Source organism: Notolepis coatsorum (genome assembly GCF_963971535.1).
Source record: "Notolepis coatsorum genome assembly, chromosome: 16".
In the NCBI taxonomy this organism is placed as follows: Eukaryota; Metazoa; Chordata; class Actinopteri; order Aulopiformes; family Paralepididae; genus Notolepis; species Notolepis coatsorum.
The window spans coordinates 44,628,976-44,649,879 of record NC_140180.1 but is presented as its reverse complement, the minus strand read 5'-3'; the positions used below and the strand labels follow the sequence as shown (position 1 = coordinate 44,649,879).

Here is a 20,904-nt window from a genome sequence, read left to right as displayed (position 1 = left end):
ATTGGCAGCGGTATATGCCCCGAATTTGTACGAAGTGGGTTTCTTCACTTCACTAACAGGAGAAATGTTAAACCATCCCGAGTACTCATATATAATAGGTGCGGATTTTAATGCCATTTGGAACCCAAGGATGGACAAAACTTACCTTTCCTTCTCCAGCGAACAAAAGAATTCATCTAAAGCATTAAAAGATTGGTCGAAATCAACAGGAGTAACTGATTTATGGCGTTCACTTAACCCCATGACCCGCAAGTACTCCTGTCGTTCGGCGAGACACAACACACTATCCAGAATTGATTACGTCTTTGCATCCCCGAGAATATTTGATAAATATGAAGTGGAAATGACACCCAATGCGCTATCAGATCACTGCTACTTAATCCTGAAAGCAACATTTGGTACACTATCTGCCCGGGCCCCAAGATGGCGTTTTAATTCGATGCTGCTTAACAACAAGGAATTCATTACACAAATTAAAGAAGCTCTCACAGTATTCCTACGAGATAATGCTAACTCGGTGCAAGATCCCAGAATATTATGGATGTCGGTAAAGAATATGATCAAGGATTTCTCGGATAGATTTACCTCCATATTGCGCAAAAATCAAAACACAAAACTGTCTGAAATGGAAACGCTTTACTCAACGCTTTTTAATTCTTTAAAATACAACAACTCTACTAGACTAGATAACCAAGTTAACATTCTAAAGACAGAGATCAAAGCAATGTACAGACAAAAATCGGAATTGCAAATACGCAGCACTAGACAACAGCAGTACTTCCAAGGTTCTAAACCTAGTCACCTATTAGCCATGCGACTAAGAATTAATGCAAAATTTGCAGATATAACTGCCATTAGGAAACAACAAGCTCTAGTAACAGAACCCAAAATAATAAACGATACATTCAAAGAATTCTACTCCGATTTATATAACTCAGAAACGACCTTTGATCAAGACAAATTAGACACATATCTTAATCAAATTACTCTCCCTAAACTTACGGAGGAAGACGCTAAACAGTTAGAAGTACCGATCACATTAGAAGAACTCAAGAAGGCCATATCCGGAATGAAAAACGGCAAAGCTCCGGGAATTGACGGTATCCCATCAGAAATGTACATTTCTTGCTGGGACATATTTGGACCCTTATTACTAAATATGATCTTATACTCAGTCAAAGAGGGAAGCTTCATTGAACACCAAAATACCGCACTCATTTCAGTTCTTCACAAAAAAGACAAAGACCCCACTGAGTGTGGTAGTTACCGTCCTTTAAGCCTCCTCGGAACCGATGTCAAACTGTACTCTAAGATATTAGCCATCAGATTGCAAAAGCATATGACGTCTTTAGTTCATCCGGACCAAACAGGCTTCATAAAAGGTCGCCTGATCAATGATAACATAAGGCGAATACTGCACGTACTAGATACAGACAAAGAGGACATCACACCTAAGGCGATACTATCCCTGGATGCTATGAAAGCATTTGACAGGTTGGAATGGTCGTTTCTATGGGCAGTATTGGAAAGGATGGGGTTAGGAAAAGGTTTCATTGATATGATTAAAGTACTATACAAGGACCCATCGGCCAGGATTACAACAGGCACATTCATCTCCGATATCTTTCCGGTATCACGCTCAGCCAGACAAGGTTGCCCTCTTAGTCCCAGACTATTCGATCTATCATTAGAACCTTTAGCACAATTTATAAGACAATCCCAACACATAGAACCAATAGTAATCAAGGGCACACATCATAAAATTAGTTTATATGCGGACGACGTAATATTGTTCATACAAAACCCCAACAACACATTGCCGCTTATACTCAAGTTGATAGAGAACTTTGGTGATTTATCGGGATTTAAAATAAATTGGCCTAAGTCGGCTTTTCTTCCTCTTAACACCAGTGCAAAAAAAGAGACAACCCTCCCAGGTGCGATACCCATGGTCAAACATTTCAGATGCTTGGGTGTGGAAATATTTCCCACCATAAGACAAACGGTGAAGCACAATTACACAAAAATACAGAACAAAATCAAAGACGACCTGGACAGGTGGGCAAAACTTAAAAACTCAGTACAGGCAAGGGTATCAATAGTTAAGATGGATGTATTACCAAGAATCAATTTCTTCAGCTCAATGCTTCCGTTACCTCCTCCAGAGGGCTACTGGAAAAGATTACAAACCTCCACATACAAATTTATTTGGAATAACAAACCACCTCGCATAAAAAGATCCACCGCACAGAGAAATAAAGCAGACGGTGGCATGGCAGTCCCAGATTTTTTACAATATTTTAATGCCTTCACATTAAGACCATTGAAGAAGATATGGTTTGACCCCGAGGCTTTGGTATCTTGGAGAAAATTAGAAGAAAACATAGTAGCCCCACAGAGATTGAAAGACATAGCATACACTAAACTTTCAATCAAGCATTGTGAGCGAGAATTTGGCCCAATAATTACCCATGCAATCAGGACATGGCGGGAAACACAAAGGAAATTTCCTAACCCTCAAGTATGGCATAATCACACTCCCATATTCAATAACAATGCTCTCTTAATGGGAAAACGACCTATAAGATTCCCTATATGGGAAGAGAGAGGCATACACTCATTAGGGGATATTTTTAATAACAAGGGCCTCTGTAGTTATGTCGAAATATGCATAAAGTTTAACCTCACCGAGTCCACATGGCTTTTTTACATACAGTTACGACTTTGTATGAGATCTCACGGTGTTCCATTACACATACCAATTGAACACCACAGATACCACAAATTTTTCTATGAAAGAGATACATTGGGAGGTTTTGTATCAGGTTTTTATTATCAATTACTAACGTCCTCGTATGAAACCCTTCAACTAGACAATGTCTGGAGGAGGGATATACCAGACCTGGAAAATGACTTTGATTGGCAAGGAGCCTGGGCAAATGTCCGACTTACATCAAGGAACCCGGATCATCAACAAATCAATCTGAACTATATTCACAGGACATACTTGACTCCTATAAGGCTGTGCAAAATGGGGCTTATACAAGACTCCAAATGCTCCCAATGTACAAATGGGGACGAAGGAACATTTATGCACATGTATTGGGACTGCCCACCAGTTAAGGCATTCTGGAAAGATGTGTCCCAACAATTATCAATACTCGTATTTTGGAATATACCTGTACACCCCGCGGTATTGCTATTGAATGATGTTTTTGAGTTTGCAGTGAATCCACAACTAAAAAGATTGGTTTTATCGGGTATCACAGTAGCTAAAAAACTGATCGCATCACGTTGGTTTCAACCGGAAAAAATGTGCCGGAAAGTGTGGTTTCTTACATATCTCGATGTGATATATCAAGAAATATCTACAGCAAGAATTCTGGGGCTCAATGAATCCAAAATGTCAATGTGGTTAGAAGTGGTGGAGAGAATAAAAGCTAGCCTATAATGGTAGTGTCTGGTTAGGAGTGAGGGATAATGGAGGTACTATCCAAGAGGGGGTCCGGGAGGGGGGGGTTTGAGCTGGAGCATATGTGTGTAGGGTTTTAGAAAATAGGTATTAGGGGTATATTATATACTAACATTTATATAATTGTAACTTCGCTGGATATACACTGTATACGGTTAAAATGTTATTATTGACTATTTTTGTTTTATCCTGTTTCTGTACTTGCATATATTTTAACCACCTTTACTGAAAGTTTCATTATACATTGTGTGTTGAGTACTGACTTTTAATAAGTTTTGTTTTGCAATAATAAAAAAAATTAAAAAAAAAAAAATGAGGCAGAACACACAGTGAATGTATCCTTTTTTGTTTATTGCACTTTGTTCTTGCTGCAAACAAATACAAAAAAATTATTATTCGTTGCTAGCTGTAGAATGTTTGGCTGTGAGCAAGGAGGGATGTTTGTTCCACGCTTCAGTTCAGTTTCCGGTATTAACGATAAACCCTTCTGATTGGTTGAAATGGCCTTCATGTTTGAACTTACATCGCCACCTATTGCTTTGGCATTGTACTACATGCAGATTTAGCAGATTTTGCAGTTGCGTGAGTATGCGGGTATTTTTTTAAACCACTCGTGTGTACAGAGGTTTATTTTTTTGAAAACCTCTGTGTCAAAAATACCCGTGATCGTGTGGACTGGGCCTCAGCCTTTAGATGTCCCTAGAATACCACCAAAACAATGTCTGTTATATAGACTGAAACGTTGATTAAACTTTCAAACTAGGCATTGCAGATCAAATAATATTATTCAAGATCTAGCAATATCATATCAATCGTATTGGTAGAAATGTTGTCAGAAACATATTTTAGGTTTAATTTTGGGTAGAAAACAAAAAAGAAAGTTGACGAGTGAAGGAGCAGCCATTTTATTCTTTTGAAAACGGGAGCAGAGAACCACAGACTGCCCACTAGCAGCGTGTTTATCCAACCTGGTACATTCCATGTGAGGAGATGGGACACAAGGAAGGGTTACATCACACAATAACATGCACTAACCGCCCAAATGTTGACCGAGCGAGTAGATAATTCTACTCATTATACCTTCAAAGAACGGTTTGACATTTTGGATATATTATATAAGGCATCATTTTAACACACCTTCCCTCATCCCTCCCCACATCTCCCAAAGCCCTACATACTGGTCAAATAGCACCCCGGCACAAAGGAGTCCAAAATGACTCCCAGATTGCCAGCAAACTATTTCCTGCTATATGGGAATATAATAGGGTCACCTTTTCTGCATTTGATTCTGTGTCTTTTTGTGTCCCCTTGTTGTTACATACTGGGTGGGAGGTCATCTTTTCACTTCCATGTGTGCGTGTGTGTGCGTATAAGTGTGTGTGTGTTTGTGTGTATGTGGATCAGTTCTCACCATATCTTGAAAAGTAATGGCCGGCTTGTCTTGAAATTTGCTGTGCACATGCATGGCCCCCGAGATGAAGGACCCCATTGAGTTTTGGCGACCCCATGACCTTTCCTCTAGCGCCGCCATCAGGCCAAACCTTCCATTTTCAAATGTCACCAAATTCACTGTGACCATTCATGACCACTAGAGGGAGAAACCCGTTGATTTTGATGACCCTGTGGCCTTTCCTCTAGCCCCACCATATGGATTCATAGCCTGGGTTTTGTTTCTGTCATCTACCCCGTAAATTGTTGCACGTGAAAGTAACAGCAAAGTGGGGAGGCTGTTAGGCCTCGGCAGAGGTCTGCACTCTACTACTAACTCTACTTCTTTACCCATGATGTCTAGTGGCAGCGTTCCTGAACACCCTAGATGTTTGACTGGGGGGACTGGGTTGATAAGCAGCGCTGAGGGGGTGACGTGTGTCCCGTATGTGCGTGTTTGTGCTAGTATTAATGCGTGAGAACGTATCTGTGTGGCATTTTGTCACTTGATGTGGTATTTATGTAAGGGATAATGCCAGACGAGCTACATTAACATATTTTAATGGATGAGGTAGAAGCTCTGCAGAGTCCATTAAAATATGTTAATGTACAGCTCGAAAGACATTATCCCGCGTATACCATGGCCAAAGATAAATAGTAAAATTTAAATAAGGAGCATTTATTCATATTTCCACGCATTTTCCTTTCAACATTAACACTTGTGAAACTCTGGAATCTGAATAATACTTGGAACTAGTGTGTTGTTTGTTATCATCAGCTAGAAAGCTAATGTTATGCTAGCAGGCATTATGGTGTTGCTCACTGACAGTCAGCTAGCAGGTTGTGTGGTAGTGTATCGGCACCGTACGGTGTTCTGAGGACAAGGGTGTAGGCTTGATGTAGCCGATGTCACTCAGTCACTGAACTTCCAACCAAAATCGTTAATATGACAATAAACAAAAATGAACTACCCAGCTCAGTGTTGTTGTAGTAAAGATATTCATTGATGCTTCCTTCAGGGTAGCGATACAGTACAACACAACTTGTAACAGTAACTTACATACAGCATATTTGATCGTGATTCTTTTATTTATTTTATTTTATTTTGGAGGGAGGGGGTAAATTAGACGGCTGGATAGCTACTTAAGCTTTGTGTTAAACATACTGTTAGGTCATACTGTATTCACTGTTTGCAAAACATAGGCAACGCTAGTGACCGTAATGCTTGCTAGCATAACATTCGCTTGCAGGATATTATGTAGCAAGTCCACACAATGCCCATTAATTTAGAACAGTGATCAGACAATTTGGTTGGAATTACGTAGTAGGGTGTCCATTATTAACTTTTAATGGACACCTACCAACCAATCAGAATCAACAAGTATTCACCCAGGCCATAGTGGCCATATGGTTGCTTATCGTGCCTTTGTTGTGTATCTGTCATCGTTTGCTTTGTGACAAGAGAGTGAACATGCCATTAGGTTACCCGTTGTGCATGTGTGTGTGTCTGTGTGTGGGTGTGTGTGTGTGTGTGTGTGGGGGGGGGGGGTGATGTGACATAGAGGTCGTTTCTGTCAGATCCGATGCTAGCCCATGCTGTGACATGAAGGGCACTGTCATGAGACGGCCATGAGGCAGCACAGGTACACTGCTGTCCTCTGTGGTCTTTCTCCCCTGGAACACACACACATACAGTACATGTCAACCACACATCTCTCACACACATGTACACACGCATGTGCGTGCATGCATACAGACAATTATTTCCGGTTTTGAATTTGCTCCACCAACTTCTGACAGTATGGATGGTACATTGTTTCTCAAAAGTAGACGGAAGGCAAATGTGTGGTTGCTTATTTGTAGTCAGAAAAAATATGCACATCCATTAGGTTCCTTCATTACATTTGACATCATTTGTGCTTATTTTCACACTTTTAGCATTTCAGCTTTCAGTTGAGCATTGTGCTCTATCTATTTTGTGTGGGTGGACAGGCCATATAAAACCCATATCTTAACGTATGCTGTAACTCTACACCCCCCCCCCCTCAAAAACCCACCCACAGAAACCTGCGTTATCACTGTTATAATGCTCTGCGAGAGATCCTATCACCCCCAGCTGCCCGCAAAAAAACAAAACAAAAAGGTTTCAATTCAAACTAACCCTTTAAAATGGAGGCTCCTTTTACAGACAGATGGAAGAAGGATTCCGCCTGTCTTCAAGATAACCAGATTTATTTGTCCGAAAGTAAAGATGCGCTGATGAAAACCTTTCATCATCACCTCACGTGTTTCTCAGATTACACCTCGGTCTCTACCACAACGTTTTACAAACTCCATTTGTTCTCGGCTACACCCCTAGAAACACCCAACTCTACCATTTTCCCTTCCTTGATATATATCCCCTTCTCTCTCATATTTCAGCATTTCCCTATCTCTCTCTCTCTCGCTCTCTCTCTCTCTCTCTCTCTCTCTCTCTCTCTCTCTCTCTCTCTCTCTCTCTCTCTCTCTCTCTCTCTCTCTCTCTCTCTCTCCAGCCAGCGGGAAACGATATATTCGGGAGTTCAATTAACTGGTTTGGGCGTGTGAGAGAAGAAAGTAGGGATTCATTCAGTGTGACTGAAGAGGATGAGCAATAAAACATTTAACAGAATACAATACAGTACAATACAGTACAATACAATACAGTGCAAGCACAGAAATATGTACCTATACACCCTGCATGGGCTCGCCTGGACAGACAGGAGGACAGGGTCTGTGTATATGTGTGTCTACCTGCGTTTGTGTGTATGTATCCGTGTGTCAGTGTGTGTGTGTGTGTCAGTGTGTGTGTGTGTGTGTGTGTGTTTGTGTCTTAGTGTCAGGGTGTCTGTCTCTCTCTCTCTCTCTCTCTCTCTCTCTCGCCGTGTCCTCCTCCAGCCTACACTATGCTCCCAGTGGGGCAGGGCAGCTCTCAGACTGGAAGGCTAATTGATCCCAGGGAAGGCGTGTGGACACAGGTGTGTTGCCGCGGGGCCCTGGCTCTGCCATCACAGACACTCAGGGGGAGGCTGGGTAACAGTGGGGCCGCCGGGGCTGAGCAGAGTAGTGCCACCAGCTACACCACCACTGCCCTACTTCTGTTCTAATCAGCGCAGGTGTGATGGGCCTTGTGTGCAGGCTTGTGTGTGTGTGTGTGTGTGTGTGTGTGTGTGTGTGTGTGTGTGTGTGTGTGTGTGTGTGTGTGTGTGTGTGTGTGTGTGTGTGTGTGTGTGTGTGTGTGTGTGTGTGTGTGTGTGTGTGTGTGTGTGTGTGTGTGTGTGTGTGTGTGTGTGTGTGTGTGTGTGTGTGTGTGTGTGTGTGTGTGTGTGCGTGCGTGCGTGCACTGTATGTGTGTGTGTTAGCTATGGATGCACTGGTAGCGAAAACTGGTAGGGAATTTTAGGAAGAATATTTGTGGCACATTTCCCCTGATGACCCATTTTTTAAAGCATTGAGCCTCATTCATCAATGCATCTGTATGTGTAAAAGGTTGTAAAACTGTGCCACAATTTACTTAAAGGGGAATACCACCCATCTTCAACAACAACTGTATTTTACTTACAGTACCGTCATGAGGTACTGCGCTGATAAGCAGGATTCTACGACTCTGCTGCTCTGCCTCCCCTCGTACAACCCAAGACGAGCGGTGCTTGATTCGGGGGCAGAAAATGTTGTTTTGCGAAAGAGAATTGTCTCCTGCCTGAGGAAGATCCTACCTGTATAGTCTGTCTTTGCGATCGGTTCACAGCTGCAACGCAAGCAGACACATGCCCAGTTGTAAGGAGGAATCCTCTTCTCACTGTAACTTAATTACATCTCAATGAAATGATGTGCTGGTAGATGGAAAAAAGGGATTGCTATGTTTTCATCCACATCATTTTATTGAGCTGTAATTAACACAACACAGTCAGTTCACTCTGCCGTCACCTTGAGAAGAGCTGACCCCTATCTCCTTGAATCATCTGGGTCTGTATCTAAGAATTTGTATCATACATACCATCATTTGTTTTTATTATTCATATTTTAAGTCACTGGTAAATTACTGACAACACAGGGTGGCTCATTTGGTCAAAAAGGATGATTTTGTCCTTGGTTACCATGGCAACCACTCACTGCATGATTCCCAGCGTTGGTCGTTGTGATCAATTGAAAATAACTTTAAAGCTCACATTTCACCTCAAGATACAGTAAAATATAATTTTACTCATCACATAATCACATCACATTTAATTATTAAATTTCTCTGAATGTTTGTGTTGTAGCAAGTGGTGTCGCTGTTACCACCATAGTGTTATGATTTCTCCATTCAAAACTCCCTCAGTAATCCTCATTATTATGTCTCTGATTCTGTGTCCTCTGATGACATCACTGGAGGACATATTCAACCTCATCTCTATGAATGTCAAACTAAATTAGTTTGTGCAAAGCCATTTAGAGCTTTGGGATATTTGTGAGATTGATGAGAAAGAGAACCATTGTTTTTGGGTGAACTGCCCATTTAATTTGCAAGACAGGGTTTCATTCAAATGTCAGACTGGTGTAATTAATAATTATCCGGGAAGCTTTTGTGGCCATTTTTGTCCGTCCATGTAAATTTAGGGACAATATGATTTATGTAGGCATTTTGGCACTTTGCCCCTGAATATTCCCTACGCTGGGTGCTAGTGGCCAGGCTAAAACAATACTACAATCTGATACCAGGCAAGAGTCATGTGTAACTTGTCAAATCAAAGGAAAGCCTCTTGATTTCCTGTCTATTTCTGTCCTTTTCAAGCAATAAAAGGATGTCCGATCTCTCCAATAGATAGAAATGGATTACCTACCTCAATCATTCTTCTTTGGTGACCCCAAAATAATGGTCTAATGCTTGTTTTAGTCGGGTGCCTGTGTGTGTAACTGTGTGTGTAACTGTGTGTGTTCTGCATGTGTTCTGTGTGTGTTCTGTGTGTGTTCTGTGTGGGTAACTGTGTGTGTTCTGTGTGGGTAACTGTGTGGGTAACTGTGTGTGTTCTGTGTGGCACTCAGAGCCTTTCGTGGTAGTGGTGCCAGGCTATGGAGCACATGTGTGTAGGCTACACCGTGGCTTATGGCAACATGAAGTCTGTGTACAGCAGAATACCAGAAAGAAAGACCGAAAGCGTCATGTAAAAGGCTGCATTATCATATTCTGCTTTTAAAGCAAGCTTCTCTTTTCATCTTCCTCCAGGCTCTGTAATTTCCTTGAGCTTTCATCAACATTGAAACCAAGAACCACAACGACATTTTCCCAATAATTAAGAATGACTGTTTCAATCAGAACGGATAATACAAGTGTTGAGGACGGTTGATTTGCCTCGCCTGGAACTGATTAATCTTTGTTTTCATTGATAGAACAGATTCCAGATTGTGGGATTGTAATCTAGTTAATAGTCCTCTCAAGTATAGTAATCAGTGTTCTCAAATGTGTTATGTGTGTGTGTCCTTGACGGAACAGAGACGGAGCACTTTCAGCGGGGCAGGTGTGGGGGATATTAGGCGCAATCCCTTCCCGTATTCTCAGTAGTATATCTTATTTGATGGCGTTTCCTCCACGTAAATCTCATCAAAAACTAGCTAACAATAGCGGCACGTTGACAGACGCCCGAGCAGCTGGCGCGGCTCTCCACTCTCTGAACGCTCTGAATGTTCAAACTGCTGTGAACAACCTGTCTTCCAGGAAGAGGGTGGGGAGGGGAGAGAGAGAGAGAGAGAGAGAGAGAGAGAGAGAGAGAGAGAGAGAGAGAGAGAGAGAGAGAGAGAGAGAGAGAGAGAGAGAGAGAGAATGAAAGAGAGAGAGATGGAAGGAAGGCGAATGCCGATTCATTTATCATGGCTCATTTATCACAGCAGACAGTGCTGTATATTTACCAGTGTTGAGCCAGGTGATGACACTGTGATCTAGATGCGCCTGCCTCCACTCACTTTGTTCCCTCTCTCTCTCTCTACTCAGATAGATGGGGGAGGAGGTAGAGAACCAAAGAGAGGGAGAGCAGGAGAGAGAGAGGGGCTCTATTAAACAGTGATGAGTGGCCTCAGTGAGGGGCCTCCATTTACAGCACTTTATTCAGGACCGATCACTTATTTATAGGTGTTGGAATCGTGTTGTTTGCTTGTTTTATTGAAAACCTTGCGGCTAAAAGTGGCGGCGGGCGCGGCGCCTGGCATGTGAGCGGCTCGTCTCCAGAGGGCTTCCCTGCAGCAGAACTCTTCCTCCTTGATGAATAAGTGAAGGGGACGGATGCATTTTTCATTCGGACCTGAGATGTTGTCTCATTGTCGCCCGGCATGTCTGGTCGAAGGGGGTGGGGTGTTGGTCTCAACCTGCGTGTGGCTTTAACACAACCTAACTCTCCCCGTCTTTAAATGGTTCCATAGAGTACATACAGACTTTACTACTAAACTCTGGTGCAGCGTTAGGGGTGTGGACATTTCTCGATTCTAAGATGCATCGCGATGCGGACATGGACGATTCTGCATCGATGCAGTGACAGAACATAATCGATTATTAAAATAAAGAAATGTGCTAGCTTTTATGTTCTTTTACAATGTAGCGCTTTGGTATTTGCTCCACAACTATAAAGCACCCTACAAATCAAATATATTATTATTATTATTATTATTATTATTATTATTATTATTATTATTATTATTATTATTATTATTATTATTATTATTATTATTATTATTATTATTATTAATAGTATTATTAATATTAATATTATTATTATTATTGTATTATTAAAGCTAGTGCATCCACTCAACTCATAGAAAATACAGCATCAGGCTATTCTAAAAGTATTGATACTAATACTGATACTAATAAAAATAGTATTGGACCGTTTTTAACAGCTGGGTATCGAGATACCTTTCTAGTATCTGTATCATACAACACTAGTAAAGACATTTATTTTGACATTCTGATTTAAGAACTTTCTAAATAAAAGTAAATGTATCTGACTGCTTGTATTAATTGATGAAAAAGTAGCCATGTGCAGTAATTGTAGAATCGAATCATGGACAGCTGAATCGTAATCTAATCCTGAGGCCAGTGAAGATTCACAGCTCTATGCAGCGTGCTACTACTGTACGTTACAGACTATCATGTATATTATCATCACTAATCCTGCCATCCCACTACTATTATCATTATCACTTTTATCACTATTACTACTATGTTCTATCACTATGTTCTAGGTCTGTTACTATTACTATTGCTATTATTACCTCTTCTGCCTGTAACCCCCCCCCCATGCTGCTATGATACCTGAATTCCCCAAAGGGGATTTATGACTTGACTTGACATGACATGCACAAAGTCATGCACATTGATTAATGAATTAATAAATGAATGCATACATTCTTTCTAAAGACACATGTGCACAAACACACACAAACACACACACACATTGCAGTTTGTCAGCTGTGGATAGCACCAAGTGCTGATTTAAGGAAGATGAATGCATATGTTTTTACCTCCTGCAGAGCTTTGCGACTGAGCAGATCACTCATGTTACCACGGCATCCACAGCTCTGATTGGGGGAGAGTAAAATTACCATATGTCAATCAGAAAGTTACTTACTTTACCATATGATAAAAATCAAGTCAAGTTTATTTGAATCAGTGATCCAAATGTAAAGGAGTATATAGAAGTAGGAATGGAGACATGCTTCTGTTCTCTCGCTGGTTGACTGAACTAAAAGGACTGACACTGGACAGAAAATCTATATTACAAATGTACAATGGAAGTTCAATTTAACAATTTACAATGAAAGTTCCCACATTCTCCATCTGCAGTTCAAATCCTTCAATAATGCATGTGAATGTGAATATACCCCACATTGAAAGAAAGAAAGAAAAACAAGCGGATATCCGCAATAGCAGCGCTATTCACACACACACACACACACACACACACACACACACACACACACACACACACACACACACACACACACACACACACACACACCCTCACACAAACATTTTACATCTACTAGGGCGAAAATAACTAAAGAGCTGCTGGTCACAGCTAAAAATGTGAATTGGATCTTTAAAACAAACCACAAAAATCAAGAATTGTCTGTTCATTTACTGCTTCACGGGATGTGGTTTTGAACGAATTACCGGTGGATGAATTGTTGAGTTCAGCCAGTGCTGTGAGGGTCTAGAAAATATTTTAATTCGAATTTTTCTACATTGTGTTTTCTATGTTTTTTGTTGTTTTTTATAATGTAGAGTGGAACATTGCCTACTCACTCCACCACCAATGTGTAGCACCTAACCTTGGGCTATGTGGATTCAGTGGCTGCCACACACCGGCACCAGGCGCTCACAAATACAATGGCTGAAAGGCTCGGGAGACAAGCATTGATACCAGCCAATTAAAGAGAGCGATGATTAAGTGGCCTTGATGTCAGAGACCTGATCAGTGCCCTGGCCAGGGCCTCAAACCCTCAAACTTCCCATCAAGACCCACGCAGCCCCACCCACGCAGCCGTGCTGCGGATTAAAATCAAGCCCACACACAGCTGCACACAGCTAATCAAACGTCTGTTGTGTTTTTGGGGGTTGTCAGGGGTTACAACATCAGTGCACCACTTGGTGGCTTTCGAGAGAGCAGGTGTGAACATGTGTCGTGTCTATCACATATATCCCGTGTGCACCAAACCTCACGAGGACAGCCACACTGGCAGTGCAAAGGCAACGTGGCGGGCTGTGATCACTAGAGGGGTTGGGGTGTTATGTATACCCGAGCTTCTCTTAGTACTATGAAGTAGTATGAATCATTTATACTGAGTTGGTTTACATAATTGGGTTTTCCATTGAAAATGTTTACGTTCAAAGGAGTTGATGTGGGTAGAGGTTTACTTACATGTCTACTGCATACACTCATCTACTCGTTGCAATTAGTCATTTGACTGCATTCCGCTTTGTGTCATGTGTAATGCTTTTGTCCCCATTTTTACACTAAGTGGTAGGTGGTAGTCTAAAAGTAGTAGAAAATAATGCGCAATAGCGGTGATGCCACCTGTGTTGGGATGCCTAATGGTCTTTGTGCAGGAAGCGCTTAACCTTCACTGGTAATGTCGCCATCAGTGCCGTGAATGATATGCATAGATCGGACGTAGCGTGATCAGCGATTAGCATGGAGCAAACAGGCCGACGCTTACTGTAGACCTTAGTGTTTACATGAGGTTGTTTCAACAGGAGCGGAGCGCCATCAGTAAGTCACCAGGCTTCACGTAAACCTTAGCCAAATGGATCTGTGGAAGGAGCAAGGGGCCTGTGCTCGCAGAACCCTCTGTGATCTCCAGGGTGGGACCCATCACTAAAAAGGATCAATAAATAAATAAGGAACAACATGTTCTATTTACCTCGATAAGGCGGCGGTGCGAGGGAATTGGATTGTGGCTTCTTGGAGGAGACCTTAAAGCTGGATAAATCAACTAGTTGGAGATTCCTTTGAGAATAACCATGTTTAGTAAACTGGGCCCTGCGTGGCAAATTGTGTACTGAACTAATTGACTTCAAACAGACTACATAATAATGTAGCGGGTATAGATTACAGCGTGTTTACAGTAATCTATGCTTTTAGCTTCCAGTCGAAGAAACCCCACGCGTCACTTCGCGTACCATAAGCACTTGTGAATAACCACAGCATTAACGCACGTGTAAGAGGAATGGAAAAATCCAAAATTAATTATATTTTTTCATATTGCGTCATACAGGACGAGGAATCGCCTGGCAACCAGCTTGGCAGTTTCATTTAGGAGTACAGCGTTGTACTTTAAAAACTAGGCTACAGTGGAGCACTGTTGCAGTGCTAATGCTTAATGACTTGTTTGTTCTCACAATTGTTGGACTGTCGTAGACCATAGGAATAACATGTATGCGTTCTTAAATTGGGTGTAGTTCCCCTTATAGGCTGTGAGGTTAGAGGATCGTGGTGGAACCGGAGAGTCAGATCTTCATGGTTGATACAAATCTATTGTTAAAGGAACACGCCAACATTTTGGGAAATTAGCTTATCGTCACAAGATGGATACCAGTTTCCTCTCTGTGCGTTCAGTAGAAAGCTATCTGGCTGCATGTTAGCCTAGCTTAGCACGATGAATGGAAGCGGACATGGCCGATTAGCCTAGGCATTGTCCAACTAACACCTCTCCCGAAGGCTAACCGGCACTTTCCGCTTCCATTCATTGTGCTAAGCTAGGCTAGCATGCAGCCAGATAGCTTTCTACTGAACGCACAGAGAGGAAACTGGTATCTATCTTCTTGTCTCTCTCTGGAGAAGATGGTAAGCTAATTTCCCAAAATGTTGGCGTGTTCCTTTAAGAAGCCCCTCTGGCTCCTCATCTGCTTTATGAATACAATCAGTCAGAAGAGACTAGGTGTAACGTGTTTGAAGCAAAGCTTTCTTTTCACAATATAACAAAGTTAAAGAACGTTTGGCGATGACTCCATTTCATGTGATGGCTCATTCATGGGGTACAAGGAACGAAACAAAGCAATAATTATAATCGGATAATATGAGATTACAGAGACCAATTCATTGAAGCCTTCTCTCCAAAGTTTAAACTGATTGAATAGTGATGTGTTATGCAAGGTCGTCTTCCTGATCGAATTGTTACTATATTCCCAACTATTGTGGATATGGATATGATATGGTGCTCCCTTAAAGGGGCACTTCACCAAAAAACAATGCTGATTTATTTTGCACATTTGAATATGGCCACCAGTGGTGTGATCTGGGATAATGAATCCTTGCGTCGTGTTAATTACAGGGCCATGAAATTATGTAGATTAAAACATAGCAACAGCGTGTCTTATAGATGACTGCTACCTTATCATTTCATTGAGCTATAATTAACACACCACACGGATGCAATGTCCCCGATCACTGGTGGCCATATTCAAACTTGTTTACTCTCAATCACTGTCAACACTAAATGAATGTGTGCAAAACTTTGTATAGTTTTTATGTCTGTGTGCCCCTTTACCATGGTGCTAACAGATGTTTATTTCCACAACCCCTGTTTTGAGATGAATGCACACTGTTTCAAGGTGTTATGTGAATGTGAGTGAGAGAGAGAGAGAGAGAGAGAGGGGGAGAGGGGGAGAGGGAGAGAGAGAGAGAGAGAGAGAGAGAGAGAGAGAGAGAGAGAGAGAGAGAGAGAGAGAGAGAGAGAGAGAGAGAGAGAGAGAGAGAGAGAAAGAGAGAGAGAGAGAGAGAGAGAGAGAGAGGGGGAGAGAGGGGGAGAGAGGGAGAGAGAGGGAGAGAGAGAGAGAGAGAGAGAGAGAGAGAGAGAGAGAGAGAGAGTGTGTTTGTGTGTGTGCTGTCTTCCGGTGGGAGGGGGGCGTATGTGTCTGAGCATTATGCACCTGTGAGTGTGTTTGTTTGTCGCCTTGAGTGGAACGTGTCACTGTGGAGCGTAGCCCCTGTAAGCTGTCAGACGGTGAGAGATGCAGCACCTCTAAAGGGCATGTTTTCTAGGCCTCTGCTGTCTATTAGAGGCCATGTTGCAGTGCAGCCCCGCATTCCTCAAAGCAGAGAGAAGCCACCTTTCTAACAAGGAGAGGCCTCACTTCCAAACTCCACACACACACACACACACCCCTGTCTTCTATTTTGACATGATAAACGCAAGCTGCCGTAATAAGGCGTCGGCTTGTCAGGGCATCCATTTAGCTTTGCGCGTATCTTGAGTGGAAGAGGAAGAGCCTCCATTTTATGCCAACCACTTGTTATTCCCCCAAGCCGCCGTCTCCACCAGAGGCCAAGGCCAACACCTATTAATTGTACGTCGTGCTGCCCTTCCCCTGTGATATATACTGGCTAAAGTAGAGCCCTCCCTCCTCTCCGTGTCACATCCTGCATGCATATGCACAACATGTCTCCTACGGCAAAGGGCTGAGGGGAGGGGAGGGTTTATAGGGAAGAAGATTTATGTGGAACACCTCCTCCTTAATAATACTTAGGAGTGATGACCACGCTGGAGCTAGAGCAGCGAACGCTGCAGCCAAAGACGCAGTGTGGCCCACGACAGATTGAGACATGTCTGTATCTCGGCCATCTATAACAGTCACTCCGGGCATCCGCTGAAACAGATCGCCTTGATACCAGCCATGTCCGATCTCACCGTTTGCCAAGCAAATAGAGTAAAACAATCTATCGATCTGGCCCCGCCTCCCCGTGTATCAACACAATCCATCTGTGTTTATCAGCCTATCTGGCTTCCTATCTTTTCTTGTCTGCAGGCGGGCATTTAATTTTTTTTCCTATTCTTCTCTTTTCTTCTCTCTTTCCTTCCCCCCGCCCGTATTTGTTTGGTGATCCATCAGCCTATTTACCTTATCATGCTGCCAAACCATCCATTTACGCTCCCATCTGTCTGTCAAACTATATCTTAGCATCCATTTGTCTAACAATCTCTCCATCTCCTCATTCATCTGTCAATCATCCCCTGTTGCCGTAGCAGATTCTGGGCTCTCCTCAACCTGACGCCGTCTCTCTGACCCCCCCCCCCTCCACCCCACCCCCTACTCAATAGACCACACAATGAAATAATTACACCCCCTATCACCTCTGAAAACGCTACATATTGGATTTGGATTTATAACTTACTGCCAGATGATTACAACTGTGTGGAGTTATGTCACTTTCATGCTCCACACGTATTTGAATGGGTGGTGAAGAATAATGGATTGCTTGTAGTGGACGGATGCCCTGGTTTTGATAAATGAAACACCCTTTTGCTGCGTCTGCTTTCGGTGAAGATGCAGGTTGTGCATGGAACCCCTGCTGTTTCAGACGGTATGACAGAGCTCAGGCTGAATGGCTCTCAGTGTTGCCTCTATACTCCACTCTAGCTAGCTCTTATCGCGGCAGCCACACTGAAGCAGGTCAGCGCCTCGGCCCGGTCCAGTTCAGATCGAGCCTCAGTGGAGCGGGCCAGACACTCATGTCCATCCAGTCTCCCACCAAGGCCCAGTCTAGCAGGATCAGCGGCTGGCCCCCCTCAGGCGCCTGTGTGTGCTAGGCCTGATGGATTACCCGCTCTCCTGGCTCGAGCCTGCGAGGCCCAGGCCTCTTCCACGGAACCCCATCTGTGTCCTCCCTCCCTGGCTCCGGCTTGGGCTCCAGCCTGCCTCCTGGTCACAGGCTTAGGCTGTTGATGAACCACCACCACTCTGGCCTTACTGTCCGTCCTACCCAACACCACTAGTCTCCTTAAACTCCTGTCCTCCGGTGCACTTCACGCTGTCAACGCACTCCTCGACACATCTTTCCTTCATTGTAACATTTTGAGTGGAAGCTCGCTTCCTGAACTTTCTTGACCGCTGAGAGGTTTGAGAGTTTAGCCTCTGCCGTTCGATCGGTCACAGAAGTGTTCCCGCCTAATCGCTTGTCAGGGGTGAGTGTGCCTCCACTGCTTTCCACAACACCAAGAAGAGAGAGAGAGAGAGAGGGATAAAGTTTGACTTTTTCTTTAGAGATTACCACACTCGTAACACGCGCGCGCGCGCACACACACACACACACACACACACACACACACACACACACACACACACACACACACACACACACACACACACACACACACACACACACACACACACACACACACACACACACACACACACACACACACACACACACACACACACACACACACACACACACACACACGCTATTCTTCTTCCCTGCTGTTTTGTCCCTGGTACAGACCTGCCAAAGCGCTCCTGCCGAGGATGTGAATAGTAATGTTTCCCTGCTCTCCTGTGTCATATCGTGTGCCAAGCTGTCGAGAGGTATTACTCTCACGAGGCGCGGCTGCGTCTCCGTCTGTATTTGTACTATATGTTATATAAAGGCACGCATTGAGTGCTGGATGCAGGGCCCTTGAGCAAAAGACACATCAAGATCAATTTGAATAAGAGTTATAAATGTACTTTCTCTCCCTTGAAGGTGGTCTGGAACTTTAATGGATTCCTCTCGGAGGGAGCCAGGCGGTGACAGGCGGTCTGGCGGAGAATGAGTGTATTGAGGATCTGGGTCAGTCCCCCGGTAGTACCCAAGGTGCACTCTTCACGGGACCCCACTGAGATCAGTTAAGAGATAGAGGCTCCACAGATTAACCCCATCTGTATGCTGTCGAAATCCATTCTCCGTGTTAGGACCTCCCTGTCCTCCCCCCCCCCCCCCCCACTGTCCTCCCTGCTCTGTTTCTTAACAGACTGTCAGATTAGATGCACTTTGCCTCCAAGTCATGTATACAAAGTGTCACGGAAAGGAATTTGAGCTTGTATCCTTTTTGCGCAACGTATACACGAACATTACCCGTTCCGCAGCGTCCGTCTCAAGTCAGGATGCTTAGCCGGGCGTTCAGGTTGCTTTCTTGATGGTTCCTTGAGTGTTGTTGAGTTTTGACAAGTACCCCGTCTTCTTTTTTTCCCTTTTTGCCGTAAACATCCGTAACCTTAACCGTACGCCTCCTGCGAGAGGGGGACAGGGTTGTGGGGCTTTTAGGAGAGGCAGCGGAGGGATTTCAGCGTCTTGCCTCAGCGTGTTTATCCGGGGCTGTCTTGTGTGTTTCCCTCTGTCACGCCACTCCGATCCTCTCTCTCTGCTACGCCGGTCTTTGAAAACACACCGACACGACACACACACACACACACACACACACACACACACACACACACACACACACACACACACACACACACACACACACACACACACACACACACACACACGCACACACAGCGCAATGCCGGCTTTCAGCCCTCTCTGTGTCATATCTCCTGACATCCATGTACTGCTCTCATTTAGCTGATACTACTTAAGTCTGTAACCGTACAGCATGGCGTGTACACGATACAGCAGATGTTGTATAAACATCTAAACACTCTTAACAGCTCTGGTCTACATCCTGGGGTTATGATAAACATATACATGGTGTATAGAGGCCTATGCAAGGCTGTGGTGTAACGCTACACGTGTGGCATTTTAAAAATTTTGTGCTTTCGGATCTTGTCGTTGATTTTATGTATCGCATCTACTTTTTATATCCATATTGTCTTTTTTATATTCTTATAATTATTATTCCATTTCCATTTGCTCATATAGGAGGAAAAGAGAAAGTTGTGTGTTCTTTTGAACACTAATATCCCGTAACACAGCTGTAAAAGCGAGGCTTAATCTCTCTTGACAGGATCATCAATAAAATGAAGAGAGATTCTGTCAGCGCGGTGTGTTTTTGGTTGCTTAACAGGAAGGCCGTCTCCTCTTGAAAGGCAGCCGCTTTTGACAAATCACAGTTGAGTGGAGGAGACACTCAGCAGGGCGTCCACACCTTAGTAAACGCTTTCAAACTTTTGACTGATTGCAAGCTAGTCATTTATTTTCTAGTAGCCTAAACGAGGGGGGGGGGGTGTTAAGTGTAGGGGGCGGGGCAAACATAGACCAATGGAATCAGATCTCCCCACAGTATTCCTATTACACTGATTACTACTATGTACTATACATACTGAGTATTACTATGTACTATACTGTATAGTGTATACACTGAGTACTACTATGTACTATACACACAGTACTAGTATGTACCATACAGACTAAGTACTACTATGTACTATACACACAGTACTAGTATGTACCATACAAACTAAGTACTACTATGTACTATACACACTCAGTACTACTATGTACTATACATGTCGAGTACTGCTATATACTATACACACTAAATATGTACTATACACACTGAGTACACACTGAGTATTATTATATACTATACCCACTTAGCACTACTATGTATGTACTATATACACTAAGTACTACTGTGTACTATACACACTCAGTACTACTATGTACTATACATGTGGAGTACTACTATATATACTAAATACATACTACTATGTACTATATACCAGGTGGGACCAAGTCATTGTGTTGCAAGTC

The 20,904-nt window shown here is 43.2% G+C and overlaps 1 protein-coding gene across 1 annotated transcript in view; it reads left to right on the top strand.

Annotated features, from left to right (window-relative positions):
- diaph2 (diaphanous-related formin 2) overlaps positions 1 to 20,904 on the top strand; it is an 874,190-nt gene that overhangs the window by 831,609 nt on the left and 21,677 nt on the right. The window lies entirely within an intron of this gene.